Here is a 13,473-nt window from a genome sequence, read left to right on the forward strand (position 1 = left end):
TCTCCTCTCCTCTCCTCTCCTCTCCTCTCCTCTCCTCTCCTCTCCCCTCCCCTCCCCTCCCCTCCTCTCCTCTCCTCTCCTCTCCTCTCCTCTCCTCTCCTCTCCTCTCCTCTCCTCTCCTCTCCTCTCCCCTCCCCTCCCCTCTCCTCTCCTCTCCTCTCCTCTCCTCTCCTCTCCTCTTCTCTCTCCTCTCCTCTCCTCTCCTCTCCTCTCCTCTCCTCTCCTCTCCTCTCCTCTCCTCTCCTCTCCTCTCCTCTCCTCTCCTCTCCTCTTCTCTCTCCTCTCCTCTCCTCTCCTCTCCTCTCCTCTTCTCTCTCCTCTCCTCTCCTGTCCGCTACTCTCCTCTCCTCTTTCTCTCACGTTTCCTTCTTCTCTCCTCCTCTCCTCTCCCTTTCCGCTGCTGTTACAGTAAACCAGTCTGTCATCTATTTCTCATAATTGAATTTCACTTTTACTTCCTGTACTTACTATTTTGCAATACAAGTGCATCACATTGCAAAATGTGTTTTAGTGGGTGAGAATTGTGTCTAACTTGGGGAGAAATGCTTAAGTTTCTGACAAAAGGTCGGCCAATTCAATAAATGGGTTCAGGACACTGAGGATTTGGTTCAGACAACAGGGTTTAGTGTTTTAGCAATTGAGAAAAACTTAAAGCAGAAGTAAGTGGAATATTTGTGTTAATAAAAGTCTTCACTTACATAGAGTGTTTGGTCTGAAACACGGGTCTGTCAGTCACTCTGCTCTGCTCTGAGCCGAGGAGAAAACATTTATCGTATCCTACAGTTTTTATCCAATGAGGAGAGAGAACGGCATGCAGGGCTGTGTGTGCAGCCAAGGGACGCTCGTATTTTTCCGACCTGTGAAGTGGTACCAGTTCGATCTGGTACGAGTTCACGAGTCGTAAGTTGTGACTTGAAGCTGTAATTTACGATTTCAAAAGCCTGCCTGGAACGCAGCATTAGCCAAAACGACCGGACCACTTACTTCTGCTTTAAAGGTAACAAACCTACTGCTAAGACTATAGGGATTATGGCAACGGGTCAATTTGCCAAAATGTTGAACCATTTCCATGTTTTCCCATATTCCATGTTGTAAACTGTTTTCTTGTCTGTAACAACATCTAGGCTATTGCACGTCTGCCCGTCCTGGGTGAGGGATCCCTCATCCCTCCTCTGTTGGCTTTTCTGTCACTTTACTTCCAAGCATCAATGACCCAAAAGGTCTTGAAACCATCTGTCTTCACAGTCCCTGACACTTGGCGCTAAACTGCCTGTAACTTCTTTGAAGCTTGTGGTCTAACGCACCTTGGGGGTCTTGGCGGGAAACGCTGCAGTGTATTTAAGGTAAAGCTTTGACTGTGATGGTTAGAGCTGTAAACTCCCACCTCCACCCCGCGTCTTTACTTCCTGTAAAGTGTTTTTAGACTCATACGGTGGTCTCTCTCTTACAGACCCCTGACTGAAAGACAGAGTTTCTCAGCGCTCTCTGTCTGTCTGTCTCACCGCTGCATCTAAAGACCATTAATAATCTCCCCGAGCCGCCTGCCTCTCTTCCTCGTGTTCATTTTTAACTTCTAGCTTCATTTCACAACAGAAGTTTTTGCAATAAGACGCTGCACAAACAGAGCAGAGAGGGAACGGTTCAAGTTTAATTTAAGAGGCAGAGACAGAGTCACGGGGGGTCAGAGATGAGATGAGATGGAGCAGGAAGAGACAATCTAAATCTAATACTGGTGGCATCAGTGTTATTGAGTTATAGAGACTAGACATCTAATAACACTGATGTTAATTACAGTAGAACAAAGCAGCAGATCTCAGGCCTGTTTTCAATTTCCATGGTTACAATCTCCACGTCAACGGGCTTTACAGCGTTTGTTTGTCCTGTACCTGGGCAACAACCAGCACCTACTCATCACCTCCCACTGCTGTTAGTTTCATATATAGTCACATATAAACACATAGGATATATATAGACCTGTGATCATATGCTGAAATTATAGTTATTATATCATCAGAATATCCTCCAGTCCATCCATTCATTATAACAGAAAGAGAAAGAGAAAGAATGTCTTCATCTTACAAAGTTGATCCAGTGTTGATAATAAACACAACATCACGTCACATAGGCTACAGTCTAAAGTAATTAACTACTAGAATATCCAGACTGGCGTATTGTTTATGGTCGGAGACGGACTTTCATTTAAAATCCCGTATCGATAAACATATTATTGATGTTCGCTGCTGTACACACGCGCCTGATGATGCCAGTCGGTGTCAAAACAACAACAACAACAACAACGGTAGGCTACGATATTGTTAATATAGCTTAATGTAAATAAAATGAAACTTACCAGCTTCTTTCACTGGGCTCGTCCTCTGTTTAAAGCTCAGTATGGATGATGATGTCATTCATTGGTATATATGGGTCTGGACTGGTCGATGACTCAGACTTGGGGAGGGGAGGGGAGGAGGAGACTGTCTGTATTCAGCCTCAGCATGCAGATATAAAGATGAACTAAGCAGGATTTCTCCCGTGGCTGTGCTGCATTTACACCTTCAGTAAAAAAAAAAGCTCCGGAGTAATTGTGAGTGAGAACGGAGGCTCTCTGTCTTCTACCTGGCGTCTCACGGCTGAAAATCGGCGTAGGACTCGGAAACTGAAACTGTTTGCTCATCTCTGTATGAGCTGTTCACACTGTGACTATCGTGTTATTCTCATAAGTCCCCAGATTCCCTGAGTCACCTCTGCTCTGCGCCTTTGCACCAGCTTTGCACCACCAGACTTTCTGGAGCGCAGGCATGTGCACACACAGAGCCCAAGGGGTTGGAGCCCCTGCCCTTCTTGCCTCGTATTAAAGAGTTCCATTTTTATGTGTTTTTTTCCCCAATAGTCTAAATAAATAAATACATTCCTGTTGTGCATGGGGATGTAAAAAAACAAAACAAAAAAACAATGGCGGTGTAAAAATGCCATAGTTATCTAGGCTACATCACTGAAGTCAAGCCAGCTCACACTTGTTTTAAGGTGCGCGCATATACTTTCATTTTACGGGCACTTTCTCGCTCTTGCCGTAATGTGCCGTATATGCGCGCACCTTAAAACAACGTGTGGGCTGGCTTGACTTCAGTGCTACATCTGCATTTCCTGGTAATATGCGGTACTACTGTGTGTGTGTGTGTGTGTGTGTTGACCTCAACGCCGCCTCTCTGTCTCTCACTGGGCGGGGCTGCAGCACGGTGCGTCAGAGAGAGAGAGGCTGTGATGTCACTGCAGCCTTAGACACCAATTAATTTGAATGCCAAAGATATACTGTTATACTATAATAATAAAGATAGGAAAATGCAGCACTTAATTAATCTGATTATTCTAATTGCAAAATTCCACATACATAAAACCAAATTTTCCAAAGGTCGACCTTTCTTTCCTGTTTTTGAAATTGATTTCAAGAACTACCTTGAATGTATTAAAAGAATTGATAATAAAAAATGTATACACACTGTTAACATAATTGAAGAAATATTTGGAGAAATATAATATGTCCTGCCATTTTCTTTCTTCCTTTTATTTAATTTAATTTATTTTATTATATTTATGTTACCTATGTAATGACTTATGCACTTCATCCACTTTATGTCTCATACTTGTTTATTTAATTCCTTGATGCCTGACTGTTTTGTATTGTCCACGGTCAATGTTCTGACTGTGATTGGAACTTTTAAAGCAGAAGTAAGTGATATATTTGTGTTAATATAAGTCTTAAATAGTTATATCTTCCGACAGCAATCACTTACATAGAGTGTTTGGTCTGAAACACGGGTCTGTCAGTCACTCTGCTCTGCTCTGAGCCGAGGAGAAAACATTTATCGTATCCTACAGTTTTTATCCAATGAGGAGAGAGAACGGCATGAAGGGCTGTGTGTGCAGCCAAGGAACGCCGTGAATGTGGCGACGTAGGGACGAGGACTGTTATGGTGCGTTCAAGGAAACTCGTATTTTTTCGATCTGGCACGAGTTCACCGGTCGGAAGTTACGAGTGGCCGTTATAGTGACTTTCACCGGTAAAACAGGTCGGAAAAACACGAGTGGGTTGCCTGAAACGCTACAAAGTCGTAAGTTGTGACTTGAAGGTGTAATTTACGATTTCAAAAGCCTGCATGGAACGCAGCATTAGCCAAAACGACCGGACCACTTACTTCTGCTTTAAATAAAGTTTGAAAAAAAAAAAAAAAACTGCAGCCTTAGTCAACCAGAAACAGAATTACACTTCCTCACCAAATGTGAAAAATATATAAGTAACCTATTAGAGAAACATCTCAAAATTTGAATCAATAACAAAAGGTTTTTTAAAACTCTGAGATGAGGACAAACTGCCCATCCTGCTGGAGGAAGAAGCAAAGAATAATAAATTAGCAGCAGTCTGTTATTATGTCTCTGGGACAGGGAGTGACACTGGTCAGCTGATACACACATTTGTTGTTTTTGTTCTTTGTTTTTATACAGTGTCTATGAATTTATTTCTACAGTAATCACAACACTACAGTGTAGCAAGATGTTGTTTGTTATTTTTAATTCCAAACGCTTGCTTTGGCAATATGTACAATGTATGTCATGCCAATAAAGCCATTTGAATTGAATTGAACTGAACTGAATTGAATTGAGAGAGACGGCAGCATCAGTCATCAATAACTCACTCATTTCACTATTTGACTTTATTTCCAGATGTTGAGTTTATTGTGACGTTGCTGCTGTTCTGGAACATGCACAGTAGCAGTCACTTAGTCATTTCTTGGTTTTGTCACATATAGATGTGTGGTCTGTACTTCTAGTTTACACTCGCACTCACATGATTGTTTTTTTCTGCAAGTCATGTTAATGTGCACACAATACCATATTAGCCTTATCCCACTAGTTCAGAAGTCATGACTCTGTTTCAGGAAGTAGTCCAGCGTGTTGACTGCAGTCCTGAAGGTGAGCAGCTTCCTCTACCGACTAAATAGAAACTGTCATTTAATTTAATTTATTCATTTTGATATTAAGGCCTGAAAAAATTATGCATACTGTCCTATTATGATGTTGAGCCCCTGCCCCTCTATAGTCATATGCACGTCCCTGGTGGAGCGGGCTGATTAAAGGACAATGCCGTGTAAATTCAACCTGGGGCTATATAGTTTCCTAATATTTTAGATCTAAAAGAAGGAATCTGATTGTTTTGGCGATGTGGGGACAGACCTACTGCAGGACAGAAGCAATAAAAAAGAAATCAGTGTATAATGGGAGCAGACGAATCATGGGCTGTTGAGGCTGTTTGCATCCCATAAAACCACTTTTTTTCCCACAGACAACGATCATACACCAAAGAGTTTGTTCACTTCAAGCAAGCGGACATGTTCCCGTTTGTTTTATCAACAAAGGAATATCAACTCTGAGCCACAACGTCTTCGTAGCAGTGAGAGTAAAGTCTGGATGTTGATATAAGAGCGCCAACTTGACTCTCTCGCGGGACTTTGTATTACAGCATCGTTCACGAAGACGTCAGCTTCCTTTAAGTGAACAAACACCTGATGTTGTCTGTGGAAAAAAAAAAAAAAGTGGTTTTATGGGATGTAAACAGCCTGAACAGCGTAAGCGTCTGCTCCCATTCATCGCTGCTGTGGCGATGCAGGGACAGAAAGAACTACTGCAGAACATTTAATTTAATTTCATTTATTGGATCTCCATTAGCACCAGCACATTAGTATAACTATTCTTCTAGAGTCCAAAAATTAAGTCGAAATTGTCCATTATATGCTTCCAAGTCCATCAAGGAAAAAGCAGAACAAAACAACTAATACAGTCACAACACACAAATACACGCATACAGTTGACGCAGATAGATAGATATTTTTATATTTCAATGAATCATATTAATTCCAGCTATATAGATTTTTTTTTTTTTTTTTTTTTTACAAATCAAAGAATCATGTCAAACCCTGTGCTTTTCCTGTTATCTACTGGTCCTCTGTCTTTTTGGACTTTTTATGTTAATTTGTTGTATTGTTTTGGGGACTATGGATGTAATTTAGCACATGTGCTAAATCCGGTGTATTTACTTTCTGTGGGTACTCTAGCAGTCACTGTCCATTAATATGCACTGTCCCGACCAAATAAACAAATAAAGTAAAGTAAGTAAAGACATAACACAAGACACAATACACCACTTGTACAATACATTTCAGTATAGAATCAGTAAATATATACATACAAGGGGAAAGTAATATAGCAAAACATACAAAAACCAAAATAGTAAACTCACAACAGGAGACAGTAAAAAGAAAATCTAAACATTCATTCTGTTAGACCTAAACATACAGCATAGGTTGAATTTACCTGGAATTGAGTTACAGTTAGTTTTATTGACCACAAGGTGGCAGCACAGTCCTGCTAGTCAGATATTAAACACACACACACACACACACACACACATGGATTTCCTCTCTGTGCTTCATCATCATGTCAGAGTGATGAATGAATGAAACGAAACAGATGAAACAGCCAGCAGCCTCGATACTAAACTCAATTATAAGTGTGTATGTGTGTCTGTGTGTGTGTGTTGTGTGTTGTAGGCTATTAGTTACACTTTCCTCCCAGCGACTCAGATTGTGTGTCCGTAGTGTCGCACCGTGGAGGCTCTGATGTTTTCTTTTCTTCTTCCTTGGTGTTATCTTGTCTGATGACAGTGATCGTTGTGTTCGGGGTCGTGTCAGCGCCTCACATGGAGCAGCAGCCCATAATGGTTGATGTTAGCAACAGCACGTCACAGTTAAAATGTATTTATAGGAGGTTTAATACGATTCATTGTTAACATATTGTCAAATATGCTGAAATCTGGGGCCTTCGGGGCCTTCCCTTGTTCCTTAGGGGCCCCAGGTGTTTCCCGGTTGGTTAGAGGTGAACTGAGTAGATTGACAAACCACATGTTAGCAACCAAACTTTTTAACGTAGCTGTATGTTTAGCTACATAGCTAACGTAGCATTAGTGGCTGTTTACTCACCAGTCCAGAGGAAACGTTGTGAGTTCAGCATCAAACTTGATTCATTTATTCACCAACATCTGTGGGAAACAACACCAAATTTGTCTCAATCACGTAGCCTATTTTCCTTCTAGGCTACTGAAGTTAGCATGCTACCTAGCAAACTACTCACGGTAACCTCCAAACTAGCCTGAAGTTAGCGCTGCAGAGAGGACGTAGGATTATTAACTTTTGTTTTATAGGCTAAATACAACGACAAATGCTGAAACTCTTAAGGTACAGTCGTTAATGCTAATGTTAGCTCTATATGTAGCTTTAGACGAGTAGCTCCTTTAAGACATGTAAAAAAGAAAAAAAAGACTTAATTAACCTTTTTTATTTTGCAGAATAAAACCTGAAATTGTCTTCAGTCATCAAACTAAAAACTGGTTGACCCCCTTTGGTACTATAGGACCTAGCGCTACAGACTTTCTGCTATTTTATTTCGTATATATTCTATTGGACTTTATAGAAATGTACTTTTTTGTGTCTTTAATCATTTCCTAGTTTTTCTTCCGCTTTTTCCCCCTCACATAGCCTATTGTAATGTTTTTGGGATTCTTGTGTCGTTAGCACTTCTTTCCATTGCGGTATAGAGGACGAATATTAGGTTTCACATTATATAAACTGATATCACACACACACACAGAGACACACACACACTCACACTTCAAGGAAATTGGTATGTGAATATGATACTGATGACATAATTCAATTTATCTAAAGGCAAATGTGTGTGTGCGTGTGATATATGAGAGAGGACGTGTTCTCGTTTTATCCCATAATGACTGACTGCTGTTTGTGTGGTTTTCAGTGTGTGTGTGTGTGTGTGTGTGTGTGTGTGTGTTTATCTTATCTGCCATCACTGATTGTATCGTCACAATTAAAACACACAAACAGGTGGGGAGGTGTTGCTGTTTCCTCAGTGTGGAAAGGTCAAATGTGACCAACAAAGGTCACGAGTTTAATTGTCATCAAGATAGAATGACAAGTAAAAACAGTGCGTGTGCGGCTGTGATGTTTGTTATGATGTTAAAAGGAAAAAAAACTCCTCGGAAGAAGCGGCTCGTTGGTGGTGAATCACCCTCAGCGAGCGCTTATCTCAACAACTGTCAGACGTGTTTGGTACAAATTGTCGAGTCACGATCCCCGGAAGGAAGGACGAGCGCTAACGAGTTTCATCCCAACGGAGCCCCGCCTGGATCGCCTCGTTTCTTTCTGGGGACTCCCTCCTCACAAAGGTGAATCCTGGATCCACAAAATCCTACAACTCTGGACTTTGGACTGACTTCCAGACTTTAAATTTAAAAAAAAGAAAATGTACAGAGATTGTTGTTGTTATCAGGTTTGCAAAGGCGCAACCTCCAAGACCTCAAGACCCAGTTGTGTCTTCGGAAAACAGTGGATGGATCGGCCTCTTTCGGTTGGGATCGAAGGACCCAAGTCGAGGAGTTCAAGTGTCTTAGGGTTCAAGGGTCGGGTGGAGCTGGACATTGAAAAGTAGGTCAGTCATGCAGTACGTTTACATGACAGTTGGAAAAAAACAAATTATTGCCTTAATCCGACTGTAACTGGACAATTGAAGTGCATGTAAACGTGTTAGTCCGACGAATATCGGAGTTCTCCTTATTCGACTACGACGCCCAGATAATGCGATTGGAAATCGATTTTCTTTTGCATGTATACAAACAATGTAACTGTAAAGATGACACAAAATAAAGCACAGAAGTTGGCCCAACACTGGCAAATGCATTTTACACAGTGCAACCTGAAATTGTCTTGAGTCACCAAACCAAAAACCGGTTGACCCTCCTTGGTACCATAGGACCTTTTCTTGCAGCGCTACAGACTTTCTGCTATTTTATTTCGTATATTCTATTGGACTTTATAGAAATGTGCTTTTTTGTGTTTTTAATCATTTCCTAGTTTTTCTTCCGCTTTTTTCCCCCTCACATACTGTAATGTTCTTTGGATTCATTACCACAGATTCAATAAAATACTTTTTTCCTTCTTTCCATTGCAGTATAGAGGACGGATATTAGGTTTGGCCTCTTTCGGCTGGGGAAGGACCCAAGTCGAGGAGTTCAAGTGTCTTAGGGGGTCGGGTGGAGCTGGACATTGAAAAGTAGGTCAGTCAGTACGTTTACATGACAGTAGAAAAAAAAACAAATTATTGCCTTAATCCGACTGTAACTGGACAACTGCAGTGCATGTAAACGCGTAAGGAGAACTCCAATATTAGTCGGAACTAAGACACCCAGATAATGCGATTGGAAATTGATTTTCTTCTGCATAGTAGCTATACAATGCATGTGCGCATGCTTCACAACAGTAAAGATGGCACAAAATGAAGCATGGAAGCTGGCCCAAACCCAGCAAATGCATTTTATACAGTGCAACCAGTGATAATATTTGTTTTATATAAAAAAAATGTATAAAAAAGGAAGCCCGTGACCAACTACTCTTTTGTATAAAGCTATATTCAGCCCGAAACCCGGCCCAGACCGGTGCGTCCGGTCGGGAACTGAAGTTGAGAACTCTAAGTCAGTGGTTCAAGGGGGTCCCCAACCTTTCCTCATAATTGTACCACATTTTTTCCCAGAAATTTCTTGAATCTTTTCCCCAAATTCATGCCATTGGCAGTAATTCTAATGTATATTGACTAAAAAAGGCAATGTTATTCAATCTCAGAACAAATATTTCATGTATTTCTGGTGTTTGTTTTAAAATTTTGTCCAATCGGGGGGGTCCGTGGTCTAATTTGTGTCAGTTTAGGGGTCCTTAATGTAAAAAAAGTTTGAGAACCACTGCTCCAAGTTATTTTAAAAGCCACCTGGACAGGGGTCGGTATTAACTTGCTGAAACGATGCATATCACCACCTATTAATGAGGTGGACACTGTCAGTTTTTCCATTTTTCTTTTCCGACGAGACGCTCAAATCGACCTAAGAGCATAGCTTGACCAAGCTGTGCATGTAAACGTACCGACTGTGGCATTGAACTGGACTGTTGTGGTCTAGAAGTCGCTGAGCTGGAAGGTAAAGCTCTCGTTTGCTGCCCTCAGCTAGTGGCCAAAAGAATAACGATGGGAATGCTTCTGCAGCCGGGTCTCTGGAGTTCTGACATCTGGATGAAGCAGCTTCATTTTCCAAACAGAACCAGTCCAGGTGGTTTTTGGACATCTGGCTTGGATTGGATTCGTGATCCTAGTCTGAGCTGAACCTCTTCTACTGGAGGTTTTTTTCTGGACTTGTCCAACTGGTAAGAGGCCTTGGCGTAAGTCCAGATGACCTTGGAGAGATTAATATGCACCTCATCTGGCCGGGGAATTCCTCTGGGACTCCCAGGAGGAGACGGGAACATCTGGACTACCTTCCCTCATCTGATCCATGCTGATCCATTCACGTTTTCTTTTCCTCTGTCAGGTTCATGCACATTAGAAGCAGATGGAGTTTTTCTATCTAGCACTGAAAGCAGAAATCGGTAGCAATCGCACATCTGTCATCTGCAGAAGGAGGTAGCGTGGCCGAGTGGTCTAAGGCGCTGGATTTAGGCTCCAGTCATTTCGATGGCGTGGGTTCAAATCCCACCGCTGCCAACAATGCTTTACTTTGACAACTCTCTGTCAATAAAGGATCAATAAAAGTCAATATATCCGGTTTCTGTTGTTGTCGTTGTGGTGCTAGAGTAGAGTCCTCCACTGGACTCGTTAGCAACGTCGTTAACATAAGTATATAACTGCCCCTGAAACCGTGAACTTTCACACTGTTCTCACACCAAACAAGCACTACAAAAACATAACTCTTACCAAGAATATTTGTCTTATTTCTAGTCAAAACAAATCTAATTCTACTTAGAATAAGACTCATCACGTTAAAAAGTAGCTTGTTTTATTGACACATTGGATTCTTTCAAGCATTCACTTGAGATAAGGGGAAAAATCTGATAGTGGAGCAAGTTTCTTATTACAAACACAAAAAACTTGCTTTCACTGGCAGATTTTCCTACTTATTTAAATTGAAAATTAGTTTGAAACAAGTGAAAATGATCTAAAAACAAGTTAATTTTTTAGGTGATGAGTCTTATTTAAAGTGGAAAGAGTTTAGTTTTGACTAGAAATGAGACATTTTGACAAGAAATAAGACAAATATTCTTGGAAAGATTTTGAGTTTTTGCAGTGAGCCTCAGAGATGAGCATCAAATGTTTGACAAGAAATATAATGTATAACTGTTCCTCTGACTCTTGACCAGCTGAACCCTGAAGACACATTTCAGGTGTTTCCGATTCCTTACTGACCAGATTCTAGGAAGTTTTATTTATTTACAGATTCATGCTTTAAAAACAAGTGCATCGTTTTTCTCAAGATTAAAACCTGTGCTTCCCAAATGTTTTGTCATAAATCAAAGATGGGACTTTTTTTTGTAAGGGAGAATCTTACTTTGGTATCTAAACAATCCTTCTATCAGTGGCAGAAACATGCCACAGCAAGTTACAGAGAATTATGCAAATGCAAAAAGAAAAGCAAACATCAGGCCTCAAAACCCTAACCCTGTAAGAAAACATGGGAAGAACAGCTTCAAAACCAGCACTGCAAAAAATCAAATATCTTACCAAGAATATTTGTCTTATTTTTAGTCAAAATGTCATTTCTAGTCAAAACAAATCTCATTCTACTTAAAATAAGACTCATCACATTAAAAAGCAGCTTGTTTTTAGACACTTTTTTACTTCTTTCGAGCATATTTTCACTTAAAATAATGTGATAGAGGAGCAAGTTTTTCTTTCTCATTACAAGCACAAAAAACTTGCTTTCACTGGAAGATTTTTCTACTTATTTCAAGTGAAAATGTGTTTGAAACAAGTGAAAATGATCTAAAAACAAGTTAATTTTTAGGTGAAGAGTCTTATTTTAAGTGGAAAGAGATTAGTTTTGACTAGAAATGAGACATTTTGACTAGGAATAAGATAAATATTCTTGGAAAGATTTTGAGTTTTTGCAGTGAGAACCCAAGGTTTTGGTGACAGGTTCAGACTAAGGGTTTCAACACATATGTCAAATTAAACTATAGATCCTTTAAAGTTACGTTGGAGGTTTTCTGCAGATCCCATCCACTGAAATTCAAAAAGTCAGGGCGGAGAGAGTTTGTTTGTCGTCCGACTCGGCTCAAACGTCTGAGGTGGAAGACTTTACCTGCAGTCAGGTGAAAGAGAAGAGCGTCAGCGGAGAGCGGCGGTAGCTGGAGGTGAGGATAACAACTGGTAAACTGATCTGTGAATGCAGCGATTGTCTGCAGTGAGAACTTCCTCCACCACGTTACATAAACTACAGCAGAGACGTCAGTCACAGACAGTGGGTTGGTGGTGGGGGGTGAGGGTGGGGTTATGACAATTCATGCAACTGATTTAAATGATTTTACATGGGAATAGCTCTGTTTTTTTTGTAAATATTAGTCTTTAAAATCCATTTGTTATCAAAACACCAAACATACTAAACTCTGCCTCAACCAGCTACTGTAATATGCTGTTTTTCTATAAAGTAAATTCATCTGCAATAATGACAGGGTCCATATATTTTAACTTTAGAGTAAAATAATGCAAAAATGTTGCAATGGCAATGCAAAGAAAGAGCAGAAAATGAAGCATTGTTATCAACTTTGTCACTTTTACTTAAGGGAAAGATTTGCATTTTTTTTCTATAGTGATCATTTTAACTTCTTTGCAGACTATTTTTATGAACAAAACTTCAAATAAATGTTTTGTTTTTCTTTCACATCTTTAAAAAAAGAATCTCCTATATGGTGATTTAGATGCTTAAAATAGTAGTTTGTGCAACATCCATCCAAAGTCGTTGTGAATCCTCCATATGAAAAAAAAAGTTTGTTTTCTTATCAGACTCAATTAACACTCAGATCCTTCAGTATAATTTTTTCTTTACTGATCATTTGAGTATGAGCATTTTTATGAACAAAACTCCAAATAAATATTTTGTTTTTCTTTCACATAAAAAAAAGTAATCAGTAAATGGTGATTTAGATGTTTATAGTAAATAACCGATTTGTGCAACATCCATCCATGTCATGTTATGCCTTAAAAAGAGAAAAGAGCTGATGTTATTAATGTACATTGTCCTTTTTAAATAAATAAATAATTTTTTTTTTTTTTTTCAGCTTTGCACCTCAAAGTCGTTGTGAATCCTCCATATAAAAAACTGTTTGTTTTCTTATCAGACCCGACACTCAGATCCTTCAGTAGATTGATAATTGTAAAGTTAAATGAAATAAATGAACTTTATTTGCTAAGTTTTCTATATATTTCTATAAGACCATAGTTTTATCTCCGAGGTTGAAACAAACATTTCCCTCTCCTCTCTGACTCTACCTGCTGTATCGATGGCTGCAGGTGAGAGGTGGGGAGGGGAGGGGA

General features: G+C 39.9%; 1 non-coding gene across 1 annotated transcript; it reads left to right on the forward strand.

The window, feature by feature from the left end:
- The first annotated feature begins 10,565 nt into the window (after positions 1-10,565).
- Positions 10,566-10,647, forward strand: trnal-uag (transfer RNA leucine (anticodon UAG)). Its single transcript has one exon. It is a non-coding gene; the product is annotated as a tRNA-Leu (tRNA).
- Positions 10,648-13,473: the final 2,826 nt, after the last annotated feature.

This window comes from Trachurus japonicus, chromosome 18 (assembly GCF_045865225.1).
Source record: "Trachurus japonicus isolate A0001 chromosome 18, Traja_1.0".
Lineage (NCBI taxonomy): Eukaryota > Metazoa > Chordata > Actinopteri > Carangiformes > Carangidae > Trachurus > Trachurus japonicus.